The sequence below is a fragment of the Notamacropus eugenii genome, chromosome 1 (assembly GCF_028372415.1).
Source record: "Notamacropus eugenii isolate mMacEug1 chromosome 1, mMacEug1.pri_v2, whole genome shotgun sequence".
NCBI classification, from domain to species: Eukaryota; Metazoa; Chordata; class Mammalia; order Diprotodontia; family Macropodidae; genus Notamacropus; species Notamacropus eugenii.
In genome coordinates this window covers 230,255,830-230,281,179 of record NC_092872.1, presented here as the reverse complement: position 1 = coordinate 230,281,179, position 25,350 = coordinate 230,255,830, and the positions used below count along the sequence as shown (strand labels likewise).

At 43.5% G+C, this 25,350-nt stretch overlaps 1 protein-coding gene across 14 annotated transcripts in view; it reads left to right on the top strand.

Annotated features, from left to right (window-relative positions):
* ZMIZ1 (zinc finger MIZ-type containing 1) overlaps positions 1-25,350 on the top strand; it is a 439,750-nt gene that overhangs the window by 132,297 nt on the left and 282,103 nt on the right. Inside the window, exon 4 of one of the 14 annotated variants that reach the window (XM_072628044.1) lies at positions 20,105-20,373. The exons of 12 other annotated variants lie outside the window; for them this stretch is intronic. The gene's annotated coding sequence lies outside the window, so the exon portion shown is untranslated. Of the gene's footprint in view, positions 1-8,783; positions 8,897-20,104; positions 20,374-25,350 lie in introns of those variants that run through there. One more of the 14 variants, XM_072628055.1, reaches the window with a different exon arrangement.

The window sequence follows — 25,350 nt, the reverse complement described above, 5'->3', positions numbered from 1 at the left end:
CTACACACATGACGTTCCTCTCCCAACTCTTCACCTTGGCACTGACTGGAGCACTCCTCCCTTACCTGGACATCTGTTTACAATTCTTCATTTCCTCCAAAACTGTACACTTGACACCTTCTATATGAAAACTTTCCTCCCCCCACTTTTTTTTTGCCTTGAATTTATAACGTGTATATTCATGTGTGTGTCTCCTCTAATAGAATGTAAACTTCTTCAAGCCAGGGATTAATTTTTTTTTTTTAATTTGGGGTCTTTATATCCCCAGGACTTATCACACAATACCTGACCACATAGTAGGTGCTTAATAAATGCTTGCTTGTTGATTGATTGATACTGAATCCACCAAAAAGTTGGGAAGGAGAACTGTGTGATTTCTTGGCCAAAGCACTTTAGATTTTAATGAACTTATTTGGAAGTTGTAGTTGCTTCAGGAGCATAAGGCCAAGATTTGGTTCTGGAGGCCCGTGTTTCTCCCCTTCTCACGTAGTTGACCAAACATCCTTTCTCCACAAAGGTATAAACCTCTCCCTCCTTTATCAAGTCACTCCGGTGATTTTTCTAGAATCCATTCTGTTACCTGATCCCAAAACGAGATTAGAAATAAAAATCTCAAGTTCTTATCCTTTCTCCTCATTTCCTCATCTGAGTAAAGAAGACTCATTATGGTGCTAAGGGACTGTTTGTAGTGAGTGTACCTGGTCCTACAACTAACTCACTACTTTGTAGAGACTGTGAACTCTCTGGGTCTTCAATTGTGAAATGGAGAGGTTGGATGAGAACATCTCCAAGATCTCTTCCATCTCTCTGCCTGTGATACTGGAGAGCCTATGGTATTGGAGTGCCTGACTGGGTGAAGACTACAGAGTATTAGAAAGAGGTTTTGTACATTGAGGTCATTTGCTCTTAGTCATGTGACCTTAGATAAATTGCATCATCTCGGCCTCAGTTTTCCACATCTATAAAATCAAAGGAGGGCTTCGTCTACTAATTAGTCTACTAAGATCTTGGAGGTCTCTTCCGATTTTTACAGTGAGCCAGTGATAAGAATGTGTGCCTAGGTGTTTATGTTAGGGAATTAATGACCTTTCTAGCCTAAGAGCCAGTGGTAAAATAATATTTGTAAAGGATTTTCCTAATCTTAAAGCATGCATGGTAGCTTTGTGACGATGATGATGATGATGATGATGATGATGATGAGAAGCAGTAGTGGTGGTGGTGCTGCCGTTACATGTGTACCTAGGGATGTGATCTGTGGGTTTGCATGAAAGGGTCATACTTTAAGAGATGAACAAGTAGCTAGAAGAGATAACACACAGGCTAGAAGCTTTTTGCTCCTCTGTTCCCTGCTGAATACACCATGTGGGTCAAAGGCCACAGTGTTCATTGGAGGATGAAGCCGTCTAGGAGAGTCCAATTTCTCCCCTTCCCCCCCAGCCTTCTTTGGTGGCCCCAAGATATATCTCTCAATCTTCCCAGAGTGCTTTGTTCTTAGGGATTGGGGAGGGGGCAGGGAATAAACTAAGGCAGAACCAGATGGATAGATCCCATTTCTAACTCTACCTGGCTCTCGACTTCAGTGGCCTTTGAAACTTAACCTCAACAGGGCCCCTCAAGGCCACAATGAAGTGCAAGGGGAGGGGTGGTGGTGGTGGTGGTGGTGAGTGATTAGAAGGGAGCTGGTTGTCATAAGGAGCCAAAGTATAGCCAAAAAGATGGCCAAAGCTTTAAGCCAGAGTGCCAAGGGTCAGCAACAGGGAGAATAGCTACCTTAGGGAGCCAGACATAACTAAGCTTGAAATCTATCTCAATGAGGTTGTAAGCATGTCCTTGAAAGGGCATAGAGTATACAAAGGGTGCAGACTGGGACGCATTTCAGCAGGGAGAAAAATGGAAAATATTGAGCTTTTAGAAGGTATCTATTGATTCAGTGAGTCTAAAGCCACTCCTGGAAATACAGAGGTTAGCTAGCATATGATCCCTACCCTTATGGAGCTTATAGTCTCATGGGAAGTGAAGTAAGATTGCTATTGTACACAAATGGCTGTACTATAAAGTATTACGTCACCGCATTAAAAGGCTCCATACTTCTTGTGATTGCTTTAGGACTCTAAACTCTTTTCAGGCAAAGATTGTATGTTATCTAAACTTTGACCCTGTCAGCTTAGATTCCTAAGAATTCTTCAATGAAGGGGGAAGGGAATAAACATTTCTATAATACCTACTATGTGGCGAGCATTTTTTTTTTACAAGCATTTCATTTAATCCTTACAACAACCCTGAGAGGTAACTGCTGTTAGGATAGGGAGGGAGGGAGGTAGGGAGGGAAGGAAGGAAGGAAGGAAGGAAGGAAGGAAGGAAGGAAGGAAGGAAGGAAGGAAGGAAGGAAGGAAAGAAGGATGGACTAAATTTCATTCTTCCCTGATTCTGCAAGGCACCCTCGGTAGTCATCTTGGTTGGTTGGTTGTTGTCTTTGTTTTCAAAGAGGACCAAAATGATGTCACGTCTTATCCCCTGCCTCAGTCCCCAGACCAGTGGGAATCTCTCCCATCTCAAGGGAACAGACCCTTTGGATCACCTTAACTCTCCTTAAACATTCTTGCTGGTCTAAATGTTGTCAAAACTAAATCTGTCACCTTGAAAACAGCTGTTCAATTAGAGCTACAGGAGCTCTCTTTCCTTAGGAGGTGCATGACAGGCGGTATAGGGGAGAGCATGTGGAGGATCTAGAGGCAGACCTAGGCTCAAATCCTGACTCTGACTCTTATTAGGAGGAGAAAGGAGAAAGCATGCATTAGGCATCAACCATATGCCAGGCACTATGTATGCCAGTGCTTTACAGATATTGTTTTATTTGATCCCCTTATTAATGACCCTGGGCAAGTCACTTAACTTCTTTGAAACAGACACTGTAATAAGACCTACTTCCCAGGGTGGTTGTGAGAATCAGTTAAGAGTATGTATGTATGTATACAAGACATATACATACACATACATGTGTGCACATATAGATATACATGTATTATATGTGTATACATACATATATAAAATATTTTGTAAGCCTTACAGTATTATATAAGTGTGAGCTGTTATCATGTTCTTCACTCCCTCCTATATTCTAAAAATCCCTAGTAACCACAGGAAAAAGACTTTACTCATGCACCTTCCCTTTCTTTCTCCCCCCTTCATATTATTTTATTAATATAAGCAACAGGTGAGATATCTGGTTTGCATGGTTGTCTTTTAAAGAGACTGTTTTTATCTGGTGCCCTTCAGTGACTGAGAAGAAAGTGCTTTGTACCACAAAGGGAATACGTAAGTGTGAGATCTTGTTCATATTCTCGACCTCCTCTGTTACCAGCAATGAAAGTAACCCCAGGGCTGCGGCACGAGGTATGTCTGCCACAAGCCTAACTCAACATCACGGTCTGAATGAGGACAGACGTTGAATGATACAGGAAGCCCTTCATGGGCGGTGGTAGTTATATGGTTATGTGAGGCTGCCCTAAAAAAGCACCAGCAGGTACACTGGGCAGGCTAAGCCTGGGAACGCTGGTTCTTTCTCTGGTCTCAGTCTGAAGATTCAATTCATTCCTTCACTCATTCTTTCAGTAATCATTTCCTAAGTGAGTAAGAACTTCATCTGTGTAAGGCATTGGTTTTTTGTGTTGTGAGGGACACTGATAAATAAATCGTAGTCTCTACCTGCAAAAACTTACAGTCTAGGAGGAGAGATCATGGGATTATAGATATAAGCTGGAAGGGAATTAATAGGCCATCCAAGCCCCCTCATTTTACAGATGAGGAAATTCAGCTTGCTGAGGGCCACACAGGTCAGAAGTAGCAGAGCTGGTATTTTAGCTTCAGTCTTTTGAGCTCAAATCCAACCATAGTACCACAGAGGAGACATGTACAGATAATATAAGGGAGTATGTGGTACGTGCCATGAAAATAGCGCTGAGCAAGTTTTCTGAGCAAGCGACATCTCCTCTAGCTGGCAGGTTTCTTGGATGAACTGGGCCTTGAAGGATTTCAACAGGCATAAGTAAGACTTGGAGGTAGGAAGTAGAAGAATATTCTAGGAACTCCATTTAGTTGAGCTTGGCTAGAGCATTAGATAAATGAATCTGAGTAGTGCAGGGTGAGGGAGAAGACACTCTGTCACTAAATTTCCTCATCTCTAAGATGAGGGATTTGGGCTTGGTCCCTTTCAGCTCCACGAGGTTATAGAAGGCCTTAAGTGCCACGCTAAGGAATTGGGGCTCTATTTGGTAGACTTCTTAAAGCAGTGTCCTAGGAAGATGAATCTGGGGGTGATGGGCAGGATGAATAGGAAGGGGAAGAAACTACTGGCCAGTAGTCATATATATACCTGGTCTTAGTCCAGGTGTACAGCTGTCTAATTCAATAAATTAAGCACCTACTACAAGCAAGGGACTGTGCTGTGTTCTGTGAGGATAACAGATGAAATGCAAGGATGGGATCACCGCCCTTAACAAGCTTCCACAGTGGTTGGGGAGACGAGGTCAGCGGTTCTCCCAGTGTGGACTGGGATGCCTGAGACGCTTTCAGGGGTCAAAGAGGAATCAAAACTGTTTTCATGATAATGCTAAGATGCTTTGGTAGATATAACATGCATAAACAAAAACTCTTGGCCAGGGGTGAGGTGGGGAGAGGAGATCTTCCATAATTTTTAAGAATGTAAAGGGGTCTTAAGACCAAAAAGTCCAAGAACCACTGGACTAATTGAGCTCTAGACTCCTCCCCAGCTTCACCAGGCTCTTCCTCTCTGACCTACAGCCACCATAATGGGATCAATGGTTAATTAGGCTTTGGCCTAGAATACAGATTTCTGGTTGTCAACCAAGTGGGGAGTGGGAGTTGTTGTGGGGGAGGATGGAGAAAGAGCCTTCTGGCTTGGAAGAAATGGAACAGAGTTCAGCACCGATGGTGGCATTCTCCTGGCCTCTTCCTCTCTGGGGTTTCCTGCCCTGGCCTGGGTGTGGTCCCAATTGTCCTTCCTCCCTCCCTGGCCTTCCGGTCCTGGGTGGGGAGCCTTGGAAGGGGGTCCAGGGTGATCAGGGCAGAGGGAGGGGTGGGGCCCTGGGTCAGTGTCTTGTGTATGTGATGAAAGAGTGACCTTTTTCTTTTTAGCCTATGGAATTCTACTGGGTGTTTTTACAGCCAGTCAAGTCGGGGAGTTGTAGGGATGAGGGGAGACAAATTGCTGATTATCTCCTCTGTGCTGGGGTGAGAACATTAATTTGGGGGGTTATTTTTAATGTGCTGAATGAAGAGCCCTAAATACTGTTTTGGCTTCGTTAATGGCCGTGTTGCCTGTCAAGGCTTCTCTTCTATTGTTTGTCTCAGAGGGCTTTGTGGTACTGTGTGTCTTTGAAGATTTAAAAGCTCAGGACCTTGAGTCAAGAGACTCTTTTTCTAACCATTCATTTTTCTCTGTGAAAGTCACTCCTCCTGGGGGTTCCCTCTCACTTCTTAATTTCCTCTTCTGTAGAATTTGGGAGTTGGAGTCTGTGAGTTCTGAATGTGCTTCCAGGATTCTTAGATCCCAAGTGATTTAGGGCTTCCAATCTGGTAGAATCCAGGGCAAACCTGAGAGAGAGGAGTCTAGTAATCCATGACATTGCACAAGACGAAGTAAAGCAGGGTGACTTCTTTGGGGCTCAGGACAGACAGCCCCAGATCAAAGCTGCTCAGGATAGTGTGGCCTAGGGGTGGGCTGTGAAGCACGAAATCATGGAGGATCTTCAGTTCCTCTCTAACCTTCTGTAGAATGAGGACCTTGAACTAGATGATCTCTGAGCCTCTTTCCGGCTCTAACATCCAGTGATTCTAAGATTCATCAAGGGATTTGGGGACTCCCTTTGCCTCTTCACTGAGACTTGAGATTAAGGAAGATAGGTAGGCCTTCATTCAGGGTTATCAAGTTGGATCAGAGCCTTGGAGAGAGAGACCAGACTGCTAGAGCATAGGATGTGTTCAATCACTCTCTGCTTCTGATCCAAGGTCCTTGGTCCGGAGATGGGTTCCCTGCAAGCTACATACTAGTAATGACCTTTGGAGCCAAAGAACAGTTTATCCTGAAGGGGACCATTGTAATATTCTTTGCCTAGTAATCCACATAAGAGGGAATAGCCAAGGCCGGATCATCTGTTTCCTCTGCCCCCATGCTTACAGGCTATAACAGAAGGGCTATTGGGCGTATCACAACTCCTCCATTAACTTGTGGCTTTTCAGTGCATAACTTAATTTCTCTGCCCCTCTGTTTTATGTTCTTTTAATAAATACAAAGTAACTTAAACAAATAAATAAGTACAAAGGGGCTGTGTGAATTGCACCAGATAATCAAAGAATGGTCTCCTCCAGCCCTGACATTCTTTGATTTTGTTCACAACTTTATTAGTATTAGTGTGATTCTGAAGTGAATGCTGTCCCTGAAAACAGAGCTTACACCCCAGGTTCTGGGCCATAAAGAAACTAGCTAGGCTTTGGTGCACCAGGACAAACAAGGGTGGTGTCCTGCCCAGTAGTGCCCTTGGAAGGGGTGGAGGGAAAGATAAAGATACATGGAAGGGGTGAGGGGATGTTATTTTTAACCACTCATGAGACAGATGTAGCATCAGCATTTTCTAATCTGAATTGCATGTTTGCCAGATCCCTCTCCTATTCTCACTTGCCTCCCCCACACCCTATCCCCTGAGACAAGGGCCAACTTTGGTCATTGTTATTTAGAACTTAAGGGGAAAACAGTAAAAAAAAAAAAAACCCAAACAGGTGTATTCTATGCACCCCTGTCCTATTTCTCTTCCCCTCTCCCCCCAAAAAGCACCCTTAGTCTGGGGGGGCTGGCAGACCTGTCCAGTTCTACCCTCAGGGTATGGGGACCAGGGTATGGGCAGCTGCCAAGCCAAGCTTGGAAGTTGGGGCAGGGCAATTTGCATTTGACTCCCACTCTTTCCATGGAGAAATGGCCTGGAGTCATGACTCTGCCCCCAGACAGGCCTTTAAGATCCCACCCAAGGAAGAAACCTGTAAGTATTAAAGTCAGCTGTGGGGAAGGGTGGCAAAGCCAATCATTCATTCCTTCTGCCATTCTCCATTCCCTTGTTTCAGTTGAAATCATTCATTAGAAGATATCAGGGGAAAGAGAACCTTTCTGACTTCACCTAACTAACTTCTGGTTGGAAAATCCTATTGTTCTCTGAGAGTCAAGATAGTTTTCCTGAGCTGAAAGGAGGGGGAAAATGGGGAGGGGAAGAAGAATGAATAGATTTTGTATTTAGAAAAGAGGCTCTTTTTTTTCTTTAATTTTCTTTTTCATTATGAACTTTATAATTATTGACAGACATGAGCAGGGTTGCTGTGAGGGTCAGATGTGATGCCTTGTGAGCCTTAAAGTACTACATGAATTCTAGTTATTATTTTTATCATTATTATTATTAACATTAGAGAAAAGCTCTTAACTGATTTTGGGTCATGGATTGCCTTTGGCAGTCTGGTAAAACCTATGGACCCCTCCTCAGAATAACACTTCTAAATGCATTAAATCAAATATATAGAATAATCACTTCCACTGAAATAGCGTTTAGATAGATAGGGAGAGACCCACACAGATGGATGGATGGATGGATGGATGGATGGATGGATGGATGGATGGATGGATGGATGAATAGATAGATAGATGATAGATAGATAGATAGATATAGATTTTGATTTAAAGTTCACAAATTCTCTAAAATCTATCCACAGGTCTTTTAGGTTCCTAGACCCCAGGTTTGGAGGAAGGAAGGTTAATGGTGAATGGGACATCAAATGAGCCAATACTGCATATGTAAACTCCTTGGAAACCTTAAAATTTTATATACATATTATCTATTATTGTTGTTATTTTATGAGCATTCTTCTCCTTCTCTAGTCGCTTGATATTTGTCGCTAGGGTAATTCAGTTCAACAGATATTGCTTAATCACTTACTCGGGGCTAGAACCTGCAGCCTGGAGGGCACATGTGTCCCCCTCATGTGCCTTGAGGCCTCAAGTTCCACGTCGCTGGGGTAAACACTGTCCTAGGAAATGAGGACAACAGGAAACATTGCCTATCCTCAGGGAGTTTACCTTCTACTTGGAAAGAAATGGGAGACGTGTACGCAGAGAAGTACGCAGGAGTTAGTTACAAGACAGAGAGAGTTCTAATAACTTCAGAGATTAGCTAAACCTTGGAGAAAGCTCAAAGCTGACACAGGGAGAGTAGGCAGGGATTCTAGCTGCCATTGGGAGTGGTTTGTGCAGATCTCCTAGATGGAAAACTCACGCTGGTTTGGGAAGAAAAGGTCACGTTGGGGAGAGAAACCAGCTACAAGGCTTTGTTACTCAGGTTCTAACCAACTCTCCTTTCTACATGTACTTTTTGTCCTATGAGGTAACCAAGGTCCCTCCCTGTGTCTGTACACACCAGCCCAGTGGTACAAAGTCACTCCTTTCTCAGGAGATTGGCAGGGCCACTGGGGCAGACCTGAGGGTTGGCAGGGGGCAGGTCTGTTGGTCAGCATGTCTGAGTAGAACTAGGAATAAAAGGGCCTTGTGTTGTACTCGGACAGCAGCTTGGAAAACACAGGCTGCAAAGAGAATGGAGTGCCCCCTTCTCCCCTTTCTCAGCCAGGAGGTGGAGGAGATCATGAGAGGGTTTAGACTAACCTGGATACCTACAATGGGCTTTCTACCAGTGGAAGTATTTATTGAGCCCCTCTTCAGTGCCTAGCACTATGGAGGATCCTGAAGAAATCTAATGTAAGCAGATTTAGAGCTGGAGAAGACTTTTGGCATTACCCAGCCTGGCTCCTTCTTTTTATAGATGAGGGAACAATTCAGCCCGCAAAGGTGAGTGACCTGCCCAATGTCACACAGCAAGTTACTGGCAGAATCATGACAAGCCTCTGCCTTCTTAAGCAGGACTTCTGCTTACACACACACATACACACACACACACACACACACACACACACACACACACACACACACACACACACTCTCCCTGTCTCTCTCTCTGTCTCTCTGTCTCTCTCTCTGTGTCTCTCCCTTTGTGTCTCTTTCTCTGTCTCTGTCTCTCTCTCCCCCATCCTTGAGGAGTCTACAATTTACCTGGAGAGACCTGTTTAGCATAAAAGAAACCAAGAGAGAGCCACCATAGAAAGCCCCATAGTTACACAGTGCCACATCTTGCAAAGCCCCTTCCCCTCAGCAGCCCACTGAGATAGGTGGGGCAAATGTTATGTCCTTTTTATAGAGGAGGAAACTGAGGCACCAAGGTGGAATGATTTCTGAAGTAGAATTAATTTGAGCCAGTATGGTAGAACAGGAAAAAAATGCTGACTTTGAAGTCAGAGGACCTGCCTTCAAATCCTGACATTTATTACCTTTGTGACAGTCACTTAATCTCTCTGGGCTTTGGTTTCTCCATCTGCAAAATGCAGGTATTGGCCTCTGAAGGCCCTCTGATCATCTGAATCCATGTTCTACAATTGCAAACCCATCGTTCTTTCCACTGTGTTCTGCTGCCTCCCTTAGTCCAGAAGTTTGAAAGAGAACCTTTGAGGAGGGACCCATAGGGAGTAATTCATGTAGTAAAAGGTGTAGCCATAGAATCTGGCCTCCTTGGGAAACCATAGGAATAGGGCAGATAATCTTGGAGGTCCTTTCCAGAGCATTCTATGATCTTTTATCTCTTTGCTCAGCTGGGTGAGGGTGACCTGTATTGACATGGGTGTTAATCACTTACAGAGTCCAAAAGGCACTAACTCCGAACCCCACCCTACTTAAGAGTTTCCCTCTGTGGCTCACAGATCACAGCCTGCCTTTCTTCTCAGAGATTTCAGACCTGAGCAGGTGAGGAGTCCTGAAATGAGTTGTTAAATTGAGAATCTAGCTCTAGGCCTGGGAAACTAGAGAAAGGTCCTGGGTACAGATTTGAGAAAGCCACTCTACACTCTGGAAAGGGGATATTCAAGTCCTTTTTAATTTGATTACTTAATTTGAAAAAGCAATAACTAGTATTCCTATAGCACTTTAAGGTTTGTAAAGCACTCTGTAAATATAGTCCCTTTTTATCTTCACAATAATCCTAGGAGGTAGGTGCTATTGTGATCCCCATTTTAGAGATAAGAAGTGTAAGGTAGACAGAGGTTAAATACCTTACCAGGGTCATACACAATTATCTGATTCTGGATTTGAATTCAGGTCTTCCTGACTCCAGGCCCAGTGCTCTGAAACCTGTAAATTGCCCAGGGCTGATCCTGGATTTAGTACCTGAAGGGATCTAGTCCAGCCATCTCATTTTACTGGTGAGAAGAGGTGAACTGACTTCTCTGAGGACAGAGCAGGCAGTGGTATCGAAATTCTGTTTTCAGTTCCAGTTCTCTATCCTTAGACCATGCTATGCACAGGCTACTAAATGCAGGTGGGAATGGAGATCTCTGGTTACTCTTTTTCAAACCTATCTTTAAACCTGGAGTTTGTTCATTTGTTTTTGTTTTTATTTCTAGTGTGTATGTATTTAAGTATTACTTACTGAGAACTTTCTGTTAACATCTTCACATTAGAAATTGTAAGGAATCAGAAAAATATTATAAAAAATGCCAGTGGGAGATGAGGGGAGAAGCAGTTTAAAAGATAGGGAATAATTAAATGCTAAACTGGGAAGCACAAGAGGGATCAAAAAAAAGGAAAAGATCAGAATGTGCTGGAGTGGTCAGAGAAGGCCTCTGGAGGAGGTGAGATTAGGTTGAATTTGCAGAAGTAAAGGGACATTCCAGAAAAAGACAGTAACATTCACGAAGGTATAGATCTCAGGAATGAGTATGGCCTGGCTAATAGATAGGGAAGACAGTTTTGAGTGGGGGGCACAATTTATGTTAGGTAGTTGTGAGAAAACTTGGGATCAGGTGGGATAGTAAGGGTAGCTAGAGACTTACAAGTGAGTGAGTTCAAAACAGTAGACTGAATGTGGCCCCAAAAGCCAGTCTGAAAATTTGGAATGTATAGATTCATAGAAAGATGCCTTGGAGATCAACACAGTCTGATTCCTTCAATGTAGAAGGCAGAATTAAGGTGGTTATTTTTTAAGTTTAGAAGTATTAATAAATAAAGATTGAAACTGCAATATACTCTCAGAGTTGACTACGTCCATTGTATTACCATTTTATTCCTCTGCCTCTCCAATGCTGGGAAGGGGAGCGTGGAACTAAGCGGACCCACTTTATGATTCCTATTTTGAAGGGCTCTATCTCCCCCCACTGCCATTTATATTTTTAGATCCTATACCTTAATTCAGGTCCTCGTCATTGCTTATCTTTACATATACTTGATCTCCCCAACAGAATGGAAACTCTCTGAGGGCAGGTGCTGTTTCATTTCTGTCATTATATTCTTAGTGCCTGATATACTGATTGATATAAATTAAGTGCTCAGGAAATGTTTGTTGATTGATTGGCTGGTTGACTATTGAAAGAACCTCTTTCTCTGAATCACCTTCCACACAGATGCCAAGTTGATTCTCCTAAGGCACAGGCCTGACCACGTCTCTCCCTTGTTTAAGAAGTAGTAGTGATGTACTGTTTCCAGTTCTTCTTACTTTTGGGGCAACCAGGTAGTACAGGGTTAAGCTGCTGGGCCTGGAGTCAGGAAGACTCATCTTCATGAATTCCTTAGACACCAATCACATATGTGACTCTAAGTAAGTCACTTAACCCTGTTTATCTCAGTTTCCTCATCTGTAAAATGAGCTGGAGTCAGGAAGGCTCATCTTCCTGAGTTCAGTTCTAACCTCAGACATTTACTAGGTATGTGACCTCAGACAAGTCACTTAACTCTGTTTACCTCAGTTTGCTCATCTGTAAAATGAGCTGGAGAAAGAAATGTCAAACCACTCCAGCATCTTTGCCAAGGTAAACCCCAAATGGGGTCATGAAGAGTTGGACATGACCAAAATGACTGCACAACAGCAACCTGCCTGCAGTCTACCTTCCCAGGAGTATCACATTATTAATCTTTTTTCAGCATGTTCTATGGGCCAGCAAATGAATAGGTTGTTGTTCCCTTTATATAACCTCCCATCTCCTGCTACCATGCCTGGAATGCATACCTTCCTTTCCCCTCTAATGCTTAGAATCCCCAAATCCCTCCACCACCACCACCACCCCCCACCGAAAAACCCCAACAGACTGGTATTTACTTCCCTTTATACTTGTTCCCCAGATAGAATGTAAGCCCTGTGCGGGCAGGGATTACTTCATTTGTCTTTGTGTCCCCTACTACAGTGCCCAGCGCATAGTAGGTGTTTCACCAATCCTTGTTGAATCAAATAGACTCCTCTCTCCCGCCTTCCTTTCCAGTTATTCAATATTATTCCCCTTCACATGTTCACAAGCGATGGAGTAGTAAGGACCTTTCAGCATCATCTTGTCCTGTTGGTCTAGATTGGGAAAGGAACTTACCCAGAGTCTCACAGCTAGTTTGTTATTGCCAGGACTAGAACTCATCTCCTGAGTGTTCTACAACATCCATCCCATTACTCCCATACCATTTTTTCTCTTCTCTATGTCTCCTTTAATTCATACACCATGAAAATACTTTGGGTCATTTTCTCCTACCTCAGTCTCATGGAGGATGCTACAGATGGATCATTATATGGTGTTTCCACAAGCTTCCTGGTCCATCTTCCCACTCGTGTTTGCTTCAGTACTAAACTGTTTGTAGCAGCCCTATATCGATCCTTCACCAAAACTGTCCAGTCTCTCCATCTAGCCATGACTCAAGTGCACATCCCAGCCAGCAGCCCTCTCCATATGAGCCAGACAGGAATGCCATTGATCTTCCTTGCCGAAGCTTTCTTTTCACAGTCTGCCAGCAAAACCACTCTGTTAGCCCTCGTCGGGGCTAATTAGCTAATAATTTAATGGAATGGAGACAACGGTTTCATTCAATGGTGGAGGAGAGAGTGTGGAACTTGGAGGGAGTCACTAAGCAAACAGCACCTTGTCAGGGCACTCTGGGTGGGCCTGCTCTCTACAGGGCCAGGAGAGTTGACCTCAAGGAGCTATGTTCTTGTTTGGGGAGCTAATGTGGTTGACAGTTCTACAGGTTTGAGGGTTGTTTTTTGGGGGAGCGAAGTAAACGAGAGACAGATGGAATGGTTGCTTTATAGTTCCCATGCTGAAAAGCTCCAGACCCTATCCCGGACAGCATCCAATGACATGTAAAAAATTACTATGCTGATTATATCATTATATCTGTTCGTTAAAGCAGGTCACCTAAGGAGTACTACCAGGCTAATTCCACTTATAAGCTTGTTCTGGAAAGTGTTAAATAATTCGAACTTATCACTAATTTAGCCTAGAGCAGGCTAAACCCAGGTAGTTTGAATTTGGGATATTTAGACTCATTAGAATAATATTAACTCACTTTGGGCCAGTAACAAGCCTCTACCCAGTCAGTCAGTCAACATTCAAGGCACTGTGCTAAGCCCCAGGGATACAAAGAAAGATAAAAGATGGTTCCTGCTCTTGGGGAGTTTGAGAGTTAGGTTTTCTGGTCTCCTGTTAGCTGTTAATATGATAGAGGTTGTGGGGAGGATAATAATTCATATTTCTAGAGGGACTGAAGGTACGTAAAGCCTTATCTCCCAATGACCCTAGAAGGTAGGTTGTTATCTGTATATCAGGCCATGCTGGGAAATCAACAATATTCCCTCCTGCCCCTTTATGAGGAAAAAAAGAGAGAGTCAAGAGAGTACATTCAGGATTATTGTAGCAGGTAAGATCCTGGTAGGAAAAGACTCCCATTTCCTAAGATGCTGTGAACTCAAGACACATTTTGGAAAGGCAGTGAACTGGTGCCACCGGAGAGAAAATGGCCCACTGTGTGGAGGAAGAACTAGGTCTGGATGTCAGAGCATCAGGAGAGTGAAGAAAACTTACTGCCCAGTAAGCAAGGCCTAGGCCTAGAGGCCAGTAGCTATGATCTAGTACCTTTTACTTCCTTCAGAATTTTGTGATTTCAAGTTTCTTCTCTCCACCTCTCCCTTGACTTCCCTCCTGAAACCCCAGTTTAATTGTAGCTATCCCTCCTCAGGATGATGCTTCTACCTCATTTTCTAAGGAGGTGCCAGTATTGCAGAGAGAACAAGACCGGACACATGTCTTTTTCCATTCAGCCCCCTCAGACTTTCCTGTCGACTGGAGCCAAGGGAGGGAAGGACATCTGAATTGAAAATGTGAAGAAACTTGAAGCTTGGGTTGGGCTGGAGGATTGGAATAAGACTGAGGATGAAAAGCTAAGTTGGAAGTATAGCCAATGCATTGGGGTGGGGGACCATCTAGGAACTGACCCTAGGAACTCTTTTATACATCCTTCTGCTTGGAGCTCATCCAAAGGCTGCCTGTGCCTAGCTGTGTGGGTACCCCTGAAACCCTCCTTCTCCACCCTACCCCTACACCCAGTGTGTCTGTGGTTGGTGGGTGAGACTTTCCATTGCTATGGAAGCAACAAAGCTATTTGAATGAAGAGCTGATAGAAGCCATGGGTTCAATATAGTAGAGTCCGTCCAGGGAGATTGATATTGCCATAGCAAGAAGCTTTCTAAGATATCTAAGACCAAACTATTAGGGTTACAAAAAGTGGAAGAACTAGCATGTTCTCAGTTAAGATTTATTTTCCTTTTGATTTGCTTAAAGGATTGGGATGATGTCATTATTAAATTAATAACCTTTGTTTAAATATTGATTGGAAGCCTCAGTTGTTTTCAGGAATGGAATATTTTATCCCTAGGGGAGAACTAAAATGTGCCAGCTTATGTAATGTTCCCAGAGAGAGAACCTGGGTGGGGGCCAGAACCATAATGAAATCGTAGAGAATATTCTTAGTTATTGCTTCAATTCCATGACTGAACCAGTAACGGCTCATGAAATTCATTCCCATTTTTACAGATGAGAAAACTGAGGAGCATAGAAGTTTAAGTGACTTACCCCTGGAAACACATCTGATGAACATCAGACCCAAGATTCTGCAGCCCAGGTCTTTTGACACTGCGGTGCTTAACTCCCAAGTCCAGTGACCTTTTGACTATCCCATTCTGTTTTTCACATAGGGGAATGTGGGGAATGTTATCATCCAAAGTGTGAGAATCCTCATCTCACTCTCATAAGTGGGATGTCCAGAAGTCATGATTTTCTCATTGCTTAGTCCCTAGAATACTACGTTTGAAGAGTAACAAAGACCTTGCCACCAATCCCACCTCAGACACTACCTTTGGCACTTAATCCACCTGAGCTTCATTTCCTGATCTGTAAAATGGGTATCCCTAGGGTCGTTTGTAAAGGTCAAATGATACAAAGTATGTAAAGCTCATTGGAAATGTTAAAGTAGTATTTAAGTATCAGCCATTATCCTATAGTTTTCTCAGACTGAAGTCACATGGACCCAGAAGTAACCTAGGGTCACCTACTGCAGTGGGATGCCTTTCTTCTGCCCTAAGCTTTTTCCTCTGCCCATCTGAGTTAGTGTGAGCCCAACACCTATAACCTTACTAAGTCAGAGGGAATATATTCTGGGAATTCTAGGAGATTTGGGTTTGTACTGTCAGGAAGACCCAAATAACCATCCTTATAAATATTTGTGCTCATTCTTTTAACCAGGCCACGGAAGGATTTCCAAACTAAGAATTCGAGGTTTGTTCTCAGGGTCATTTAAGGAGATGTGTTTATGTGTCTCCAAGGCAGGAATTTCTCTCATTCTCAGATCACTCCAGAAGGGCTGTGGTGTGGTTTGGTGGATCTGTGGGTTTAAGGGAAGCCATGTAGAATCAGGAAGCTGTTTCTCTGGGGCCACATTTACTGTTGGGCATAAGGGGCCTGCCTTGGGCTCCAGGAAGTTTGTTTTCCATCTCAGCCAGATTCCACACCATTCTATGGCCTCTTCCAGATGCTTCTGGCTGGATGCATGTGCCCAGGCAGACATTAAAACTTCCAGGGGGTGAATTTCCAGGCGAGAAGGCAAAGAGTTGTTTGGAAATAGATGGGTGGTTAGGCCAGGGAGAACAAAAGTACATGATTGTGGGATTTGCAAGAATATAATCTGCAGTATTATCATTATTATTATTTTAAGGATTGGGAGGTAAGTTGGAGATGGAATGAGATGTAAACACTGGCTCATCTTTTAGAGAACCAGTGGACTATAAAATGGTAGATAAAATTAGAAGGGACTTAGAGATTAACTAAACTTCTCATTACAGATGAGGAAATTGAAGGGCCAGAGATTCAGTTGCCAGCCTCGTTTGTCCTTTATTTTCTTCTTACCTTACTTTGAAGGGTTGTTCATAGATCTCAAGGTACCACAAGTCTGTCCTATGGAGGGACAGTTTTTATGACTACTTAGATGGTATTTCTACATAACATATGTTCTTTGGATTCTTCTCTCATCATACAGCAATACAGTGTTGGAGTTAGGGTCAAAGGACCTGGGTTCAGATTCCAACTGTGCTCCTTAATACCCATGTGTCCTTGGGCAAGTTGCTTCATTCTAAAGCTTTCTAAACTCTTAATCATTTCCTATTTGACCTTTACATCTCTCTCTCTCTCTCTCTCTCTCTCTGTCTTTTTGTGTCTCTCTGTGTCTGGTGTGTGTGTGTCTGTGTGTGTGTGAATGAATGAAATTTGTTTACATGTTGGCTCCTTTTAGAATTGTGAGTTCCTTGAGGTCAGAGACTGTCTTTGTTTCTTTTTGCATCCCCAGTGCTTAGCACAGGATCACTATTCTCACGTATATTTGTGCTCATTCTTTTAACCAGGCACATAGCAAATACTCAGTGAATGTTTACTGAGTTGATTTGAACTGAAGTTCCCTGCTTTGGTCCCCACTTTCCTTAACTGTAAAATAATGAGATTAGACCAGATGATCCCCAAGGTCCCTTTGGCTCCAAATCTGTGATTCCACGTTCTGGTCAATGCCCAAGTATTCTCCTACAAAGAGTTTTTGAGGCACACTTGTCCCTCAACAGAAATAGGCCATGTCGGGACAGCCTTCTGTCTCAGCCAAAGGAGGAAAAGTTCTCTAGGCAATGTCCACACATGAGCAGTTTCTTAGTTCATTTGGTGTATGCTGTACTGAGATCCCAGCCTGATTTAAAATATTCATTCACAATTACTGATGCCTCGCAGTTCAAAGTGCTGCAAATCTTGATCTTTGATGGTGAAATTTAAAGAAAATAGCTGCCAATTACATCTGTTTATAATTAATGACACATTTTATTCTTATGAAATATTTAAGGCCTGAGGGCTTGAGGCTGTGCTTCTCTTCCTCTGCACCCCCACCTTGTCCATAAGATGCTGCCTTTATTTATAGACACAGTCCCCTGGATCCCCTGATTCGTGGCAGTGGAGAAAGATGTCTTCTTGGAATCTGATTACCTGGTGTATGTCCCTAGAATGCCCTTTTGGATGGGGAGGAAAGGAAGGAAGGTGGGGGGGGGTTGTACTTTACAAGGTTGACTGCTCCTTGGCCCCATCCTCCCTGCATTCCTCCTGCCTCCATCAAAACATCAGAGGAAATAACTCAAGAGGAGCTGATGGTGAAAGCTGACAAGAGTAGAAGGACAGAACACATTTCAGATCTTGGTTTGGAGTGGTCATTATTCTTTCGAATATCCTCATTGACTTCTCTTAATTATATTCCTAAATCAGTTTTCATTGGTCAGACCAAAGATGGCTGAGTCTTCATCATTTTCGTGACCACCATCTTTTCTCCCACCTCTCCTGGCTCAATACCCTCCACCCCCAACCTTGACACATGAACTCTACCATGGCATCTAGTTTGAAAGACAAGGCGATTAAGTCATAGGGAGCTTCTGTGACTAGTTTTCTTTGGAGTTTTTTTTTTTTTGGTTTTCTTTGGGTTTTGTTTTGTTTTGTTTTTTGCAGAATTGCAGAGTGGGGATTAAATGTGAGTTGGAAGAAAAAACAAAGGGGTCTTCCCTCCTCCTTGTCCTCCTTCTCCCAGGCTTATGGTCTCCTGATCTGAAACTACCTCCCTGATACCTTGCCCAGATTTCTGCCTTTTAGTGACGTGGTGGGATGGGGGTTGAATCTCAAGTGTCTGGGAAGGATGTGCTTCGAGGAAAGGTCTCACTTGTAACATTTCTTGGCTAGGCTGCCAAGGAGTCCAGCTCAGGAACTCACTGACAGAAGAGCTCAGTAAAGAGTGACAGTGCCCCAGTGTTACAAGTGTTACACTGGGGCACTGTCTTTTTCATTGAGGGTAAGTGGTTTAATGGAAAGAACACGAATTCTAGTCCTTAATTTGCCACTGGATCAACTGTGTGACCTTGGCCAAGTCTGGGCCTTAGAGATAATGTCATCCAATCCCTTCATTCTACAGATGATATAACCAAGGTCTCTTCCTACACCAAGATAACATTTTATAATAGTTGAAAGGAAATAGTTTTTTTCCCCTTCCTGGAACATAGCTTTCTTTTTGGGGCTAGCCTTGGAAGTGAATAGGAAGGCATTTTTCTGAGTACTCAGGTGGCCTCTTTCTAGTCATCATCCCCATCATTTCTCTGGTCCAAGATTTTATCTCTGATGAAGGATACCCAGAGATGTCATGGAAAAGGGGAGATTGGTCCTCATCATGTCTCTTTATAACCAGTTACGGGTCTGTCATGCAGGAATTTTTTTAGACCCTTCTTTGCCTCTTCAGCCTGTACTACCTCTTGGGGCCTAACAAGTTCCAGATGTTTACTCCCCCTTGTGAAAAGTAAATTTACTTCTTTCAAGCTGAAGGAGGAGCTCCCTGTTTCTGACAGCCACAATTGGGTGAACAAGTCTGTTTCTCCGTATTTGTTCCCTCTCTTGGTTTGATAGAGTTGGATCACAGAGCTCTCCCCAGCCTTATCCATCTAGATGGAAGGCATGCCTCATCTTCTACTGGGCCTCAGCATGTCTGGTTCTGTAATAGGCACTCATTAGCAATCAACAAGACACTGTGTGTGTAAAAAATAGCATGTTGTAGTGGATTTATTAAGTCCTTATTATGATATAAGGCACTGTGCTAAATGCTAGGAATGCAGGTACAAAAACAAGACAGTCCTTATCCTCAGGGAGTGTAAGCATTCTAATAAAGGAGAATAACATATAAAGGGGAATGGTGGCCAGAGGGAAATGTTTTGGACATGAAAGTCATTGGATTCCATAGAAAATTTAATTGATATGTCCTTTTCAGAAATAGCAGTGCTGATTTGATTCCTATTTGCAGAGGAAGATATGGATTCATATCTCACCTCTGATATCTAGTGGCTGTGTGACCCTGGATAAATCACTTAAATTCTCAGTGATCCAAGCAACCATGTATGGGTATATGCTGAGGTGGTGATGATCTAAACTGAGAGAATATAAGTTCAAAAGAATAGGTCCAGTTTTGTATAGCGTGTGTGTGTGTGCGTGTGTGCGTGTCTGTGTGTGTGTATGTATGTATGGGCTCGACTTGTGGTTGATTTCATCATAGGTGTGCAAACTCCTTTAGCCAGTGCAGATAAATAATCCTCCTGTAATTTATAGTTTGAGATGATTGCCTGGGAGCACAGAGAGGTTAAATATCTTACCCAAGGTCTCAAAGCCAGTATATGTCTGAGGTAGGGCTTGAATCCAGGCTTTCCTGCCTTCTAGACCATCTCTCTAGCCATTATGCACTTCTGTTGTTTGTGGATGAATGGATGAATTGACAATGTATTAGCCTAGTGATGAGTTATCTTGCCGGATCACCAAGGGCACTCCTTTCCCAACTCCAGGAACCTCTCTGTCACTCTCCTTCAGTGGCTGTTTGAACTATAAAGACATGATTGTTTCAATGCAAAGGGAAGAGTATGCAGCTGCCAGGGCCAGATGATAGGGCAAGTGGAGCTGTTTTTGTTTTGTTTTGGTTTTTACATTTTCTCAGAGCAGCAGCATGATTCCCACTTAGCCCTGTAACCTTGACAAAGCCCTTTCTTCATAATAACTCTATGAGACATGTAATCTAAAGACTATTATTTTCATTTTACAGGTGGGCCTGAGGTCACAAAGTCAGTCAGTCAGTCAGTGTCAGAACATGCCTCGATTCTGAGGAAACTGAGTCAGTTTCTGCCCCCTCTATTGTGCCAAAGGGTCTCAACTGCCTTAGAAAGGATGCCACGCAGCAGACTCACCAGAGTTGTAGACAGAAGGATGGAGGTAGACCAGAGTTGAAGATTCTGAAAAGTATGTCCCCCACCCTTCTGTCTCATCACTCAGCCCTTGACATTGGCCAGAACCTGCTCTCCAAGATTTGCGAAGGTTGGTAATGTTTGTCTGTAGTACTTACCACCTTCCTTGGCTATGACTTCTTCCTATTTCCCTCCAATCCCTCCCCCAATCCCATTTTCCATGTATTTCCTGGGCAATAATCTCCTAAAGGAGAAACAAGGCTTGCTGGTCTTATTTATATGGAGCTGTTAGGATGTCATGTTTTAAGATTATAAATGGATAATCTGAAAGGGACCTTAGAGATCTTCTCACCCCTTGGAAACTGAGGCCCACGGAAGTGACTTGCCTATGATCCCACACAGGTAGTAAGTGTTAAATGAGACCCCAACTCAGGTTCTCTCACTCCAAACTCGGTACACTTTCCACTACACCATGTTACCTCCCAGGGAGATTTCATTTTGGGTGGACCCAGGAAAGGCAATGCTTCCACCCAGAAGAAAATGTCATAGGAGATCATGGAACTGGAAGATACTTTTGAGATCATCTAGTCAAATCTTCATCACTCAGAGAGGTTATGTCATTTTCCTAAGATCACAGAGAACGTGCTTGCTCCCTGAGCAAAGCTGAGATCTGAACCCAGGTCATCTTCCTCCAAATATTGGCTCTTTCCGCAATGCTATGTTGTTACTTCTAGGATGAGATTTCCGGCACGAGGAAGGTTGATATTGTTGGACTTTGGGGGTGGGTGGGACATCTTCCTGTATAGTTTCCTCTGCTTCCTTCACATTCTGCCATATGTAAAAGTTGTCCATCCTGATCATTGTATGCAGAAATGAAGAGAATGAGCATGGGAACTCCATCCTGGATTTTCAGTTACTGAGTTGTGCAGGAAGAATCAGGTGAACCACAGGGCAAGGGTTGTTTTTGACATTTTCTCAAGGAAGCCATTCAGGGAGGGCTGCTGAGTCCTGCCTTATCATTTCCAGACTCCTTTCCAGAAGCTATAGTCCATTAATGGCTTCAAGGGCTGAACAGAGAGAAATTGCTTGGGCTTTCCTAGGTGTGGAATAGAGAGGAGGCAGGCTCTAGGGGGAAAGAGCCCGGGGACGGAAGAGGTTGAGACCTCCCGTCTCTGATTGATATCAGTTAGTGTAACCTCACCTGGGTTGTCTCCGTCATGTGGGGGAGTGGTGATGGTATTTCGGCTTTATGTTGTCCTTTATGCTTTCCAAAACTGTTTTCAAGTCCCATTGTTTCATTTCATTCTCATAACAACCCTGTGAGGTGGGAAGGCCATGGATCATTAACCCCATTTTACAGACGAGAAAACATGTTTAGTGAGTGAGAAGTGATTTTGTCCAGCATCACACACCAGAAGTAGGACCCAGGTCCTTTGACTCCTGCCTAGTTCCTGCCCTGTCTGGTGAGGTGCCTGGTCACAGGGGATGATCCTGTATTTTAAATCATCATGAGACCTATTCCCTAAGGCTTTTTGAATACTGAGGAGGAAGGGAGGGAGCACGCATTTTTAAAGTACCTACTACGACGCCACGAATTTCACTGAGTGGTTTACAAACATTAGCTCACGACACTGTGAAATAAACAAAAGTCCCTGGAGCTTCCTTTTTTTTTTTGCCCAAAATGAAGGAAGTCTGTCCTGGCCACTCAGGGCATTTAGTCGGCCAAAGTTGGGATGAAAAGGTGCCCTTATACCCTTCTTAATTACCGCCACCCCTGTGTGTGAGTGGTTGGGTGCACCGAGGTATCATGGAATGAAGTCAAAGCTGCCTGGGAGCTAGGACTCCCCTCAGGGCAGCCAAGCTGCCCCTGTCTGTAGGAACAAAGACTGAGATTCGTCTTGTCTGTCCCCATCTCACCTCTATTTCCTCCTTTCCTTCCCATTTCTGCCAAAATACTTCGCGCCCTTCTTTTCTCTGGATGATAATTCAATGGATTTCGGCTTCATCCGTGTGGACACTCCCTCCACTGTGTAGTTGCCTAATGAGCCTCCTTGATTGCTATCTTATCCTATATAATTCTTGTCCCTGCTGTCCTATAAATACTCCTCAGAGAGCTCTCCTGACATCCCAGAGACCTTCCCTTTGCTGTTTTATTTCCTCAGGGATACCAGTGTCACACTTGGTCAGTCAATCTGTTTGCTAAATAAATAACCAGGCCATCTTCTTTTTTTAGTTATATGTATCACTGATGTCTTTTACACTGCAGCTCATTGCCAATGGCCTGCAGTCTGCATACACCCATGTGGCTTTTCATTGCCCTATGATTCTCAGCCATATAGTATCACTGGTAGAAAACCGATGTTAAATAGATGGGGTTTTGAGGCAGCAAGCAGTTTGGAAACTTTAAAAACACTAAAAAAATTTCTCAAATGCATCTCATTCTAGTCCTTTTGTTTAATCTAAGGTTCAATTTCATTGTCTATATTTGCCCAGGATACATATATGCTAATGGACTAACTCAGTGGGCTGCCCATTTGACTGACTATCATAGTTTGGGAAATCTATGTTTTCATCTGCTTTGTTTTTTTAATGTGAATTATTCGATATCATAAAATAATGATCATTATAATTCCTGTCCTTGTACATTGCATATGCTATGAAGTATTGTTTTAGAGATTTCCTTGGGACCTCCCAATAGCTTCATAAAGTAAATAGGGCAGCATTTTTGTCCCCATTTTAAGATACCCCTCAAAAATATTAAGTGACTTGACCAAAGTCACAAAATAAATCATTAGAGACATTGGAACTAGAACCCAGGCTTCCTGATTCACATGATGCCAGGATTCAGGAATAATAAGACTTTGAGAACCATGTTGGTTGGTTAGCTGACTGTCTTCATGATAGGAAGGATTTCAGAAGAACAAAACATCAAGTTTTTAAAAGAAGATAAAAATAAAATCCTTTTAACCCTGGTGTGTTTGGCTCATTCATTCTGTCATGATTAAACATGAGCTAGAACTAGGTGAAAGAGGGTACCATCTACCCTGTGCTCTGTGGGTAATGAGAGAAGACCCCCCCCCCCCCATATATAAATTTGATGGCATCTTCTTCAGTTTTATATTTTTCCTCCACAATGAATCAAATCATATTTGGGACTGAGTTGATGAGGGACAAAGTGGGGAGGAGAAAGGGATAAAGGGGGAAAGATGTGCATATATTCAGAAGTGGTCAAAAAAAAGGTAACTGAAAATATTACTAAAGATTAGGGAAAATGCATACTGATTAAGTCCCTGATGGTAGGAATTTGTACTAGGCATCTTATATCCATCAGGGTGCCTAGCATGCTGTTGCATTGCATCAGTACCTGTTGGAATGAATGGATTCTTAATGTCTCCTGTGTCACAAGGCAGGAAAAGTCATTCAAACAAAATAATTAATTTTTAAATATCGTCCTGAGTTACAGATTCCCCTTCTGAAAGATAGTTCTGTAAAGTTGTATGCCAAAAGTGAGAGCTGAGGAGAGGCCTTTTCTGGAGGGACTCTTAGAAGAGGACCTTAGGTCTAGAGCTGGAAGAGACCTCAGGAGTTCTCTCATCTAGCTCTCTTACTTTACAGGTTGGGGAAATTGAGGTCCAGAAAGGTTAAGTGAGGTTTAGGTCACACTGAGATTTGAGCCCTGATTCTCTGACTCTAAATCAAGCATGCTTTCTGTTGTACAGTGGTAGATTATCATCCTCTGATTCCCTTGTCTACATGTCTTTGCAAACCGATCCAAGAGTCAGAGGTTCTCCCTGAGCCTTGAGTTGTACTTCTCCCAAGCTTTCTTTCTTGGCTTCTAGTTTAGGGTCCCTGGCAGGGTTAATAAGGGTGGTATCTATCCAACCTCTCAGGCCAGTGTGGTCAGCACTCTGCTTTTGCCTCCTGGTCGCTGGTATCTTCTTCAGAAACTTTTTTTCCCCTCCCCCGTCTGGTACCTTCCCCAAGGTCAAGGGGACAGGGTAGAAACATCTCAGCCCCACATCCACAAGCCTGCCTATTGTATTTATGTATTTATTACATTGCCTTGTAAAATGTCCTGAGTATTTAATGACTCCAGGGCCTGGGGAAATAACTTGGTCCCAGCTGAGGAAATGACAAAGTTCCTAGAATGATCAGAAGTGCTGAGAAAATAAACACCTTCCCTGCCCTGCAGTGGAGGCTAGTGAGAATCAGCCTGGGTGAGAAGAGGAGGGCCAGCCTGACTGAGGATAGCTGTCACAGGCTTTGTCCCAGCATCTGGAAGAACCTCACATTGCATCCCTAGCATCTGGGAGCTCTTCCCCTGCACCCAGCAAAGTGCTGGGAAATGAGGAAATATGGAAACCAAAGTGTCTTCTCTCCAAAAGCATACACTCTTGATATGGTAAGGGACTTGGCCAGTCTCGTTATTCATCTCTTGCCAGATTCCCTGGCATCTCCCCCACAATAGCCATTCTAAACCTTTTCAGATTTCCTCAGCATTTTCTTCCCCATTCCTTAGTAGAGGCAAGAGTGAATGTGATGTGTAATGGTGAGGATTTGGCAGGGTAGAGGCAGAGGGTATATGCATGAAAGTACTTTAAAAGATCTGGGTTCGAGTCTTGCCTCTGATGTAGAGTGGCTGGGTGATCCTGGACAAGCCTTTTTACCCCCTCAGACTTTGAGGCATGTGAGTTACAGGCAGAGAAGGGGCTGGGTCTGCATTGGCTTATGGGCAATTCCTCACCTGGGAATTTGCTATATCATTGAAGTTAAAGCTACCCGTCCCTATGACGATCATGACTTATTTGGGCCCTGAATGATGGGTGGTTTTGAGTAGATGTAAAGGAGGAGAGAGGGCACTCCATCCTGGGGGAAACCATGATGCTGAGGAACAGGGGTGCCAATGCCTAGGAGAAAATAAGGCTGGAAAGACCTGTTGGGACTGTGGGAGGTGTATCTTTCAGTGCCAGGTTTAAAGAACCTGACTGGATTCAGTATTCCTTCCTTCTAACCCAAGCCTAGTCTCTTTTTCCCTCTAGAGCTCAGCCCTATCTGGGTGGATGCTGTCACCTCAGTATTTCTGTGAGCCTAGTGCCTGGTGTCCAGA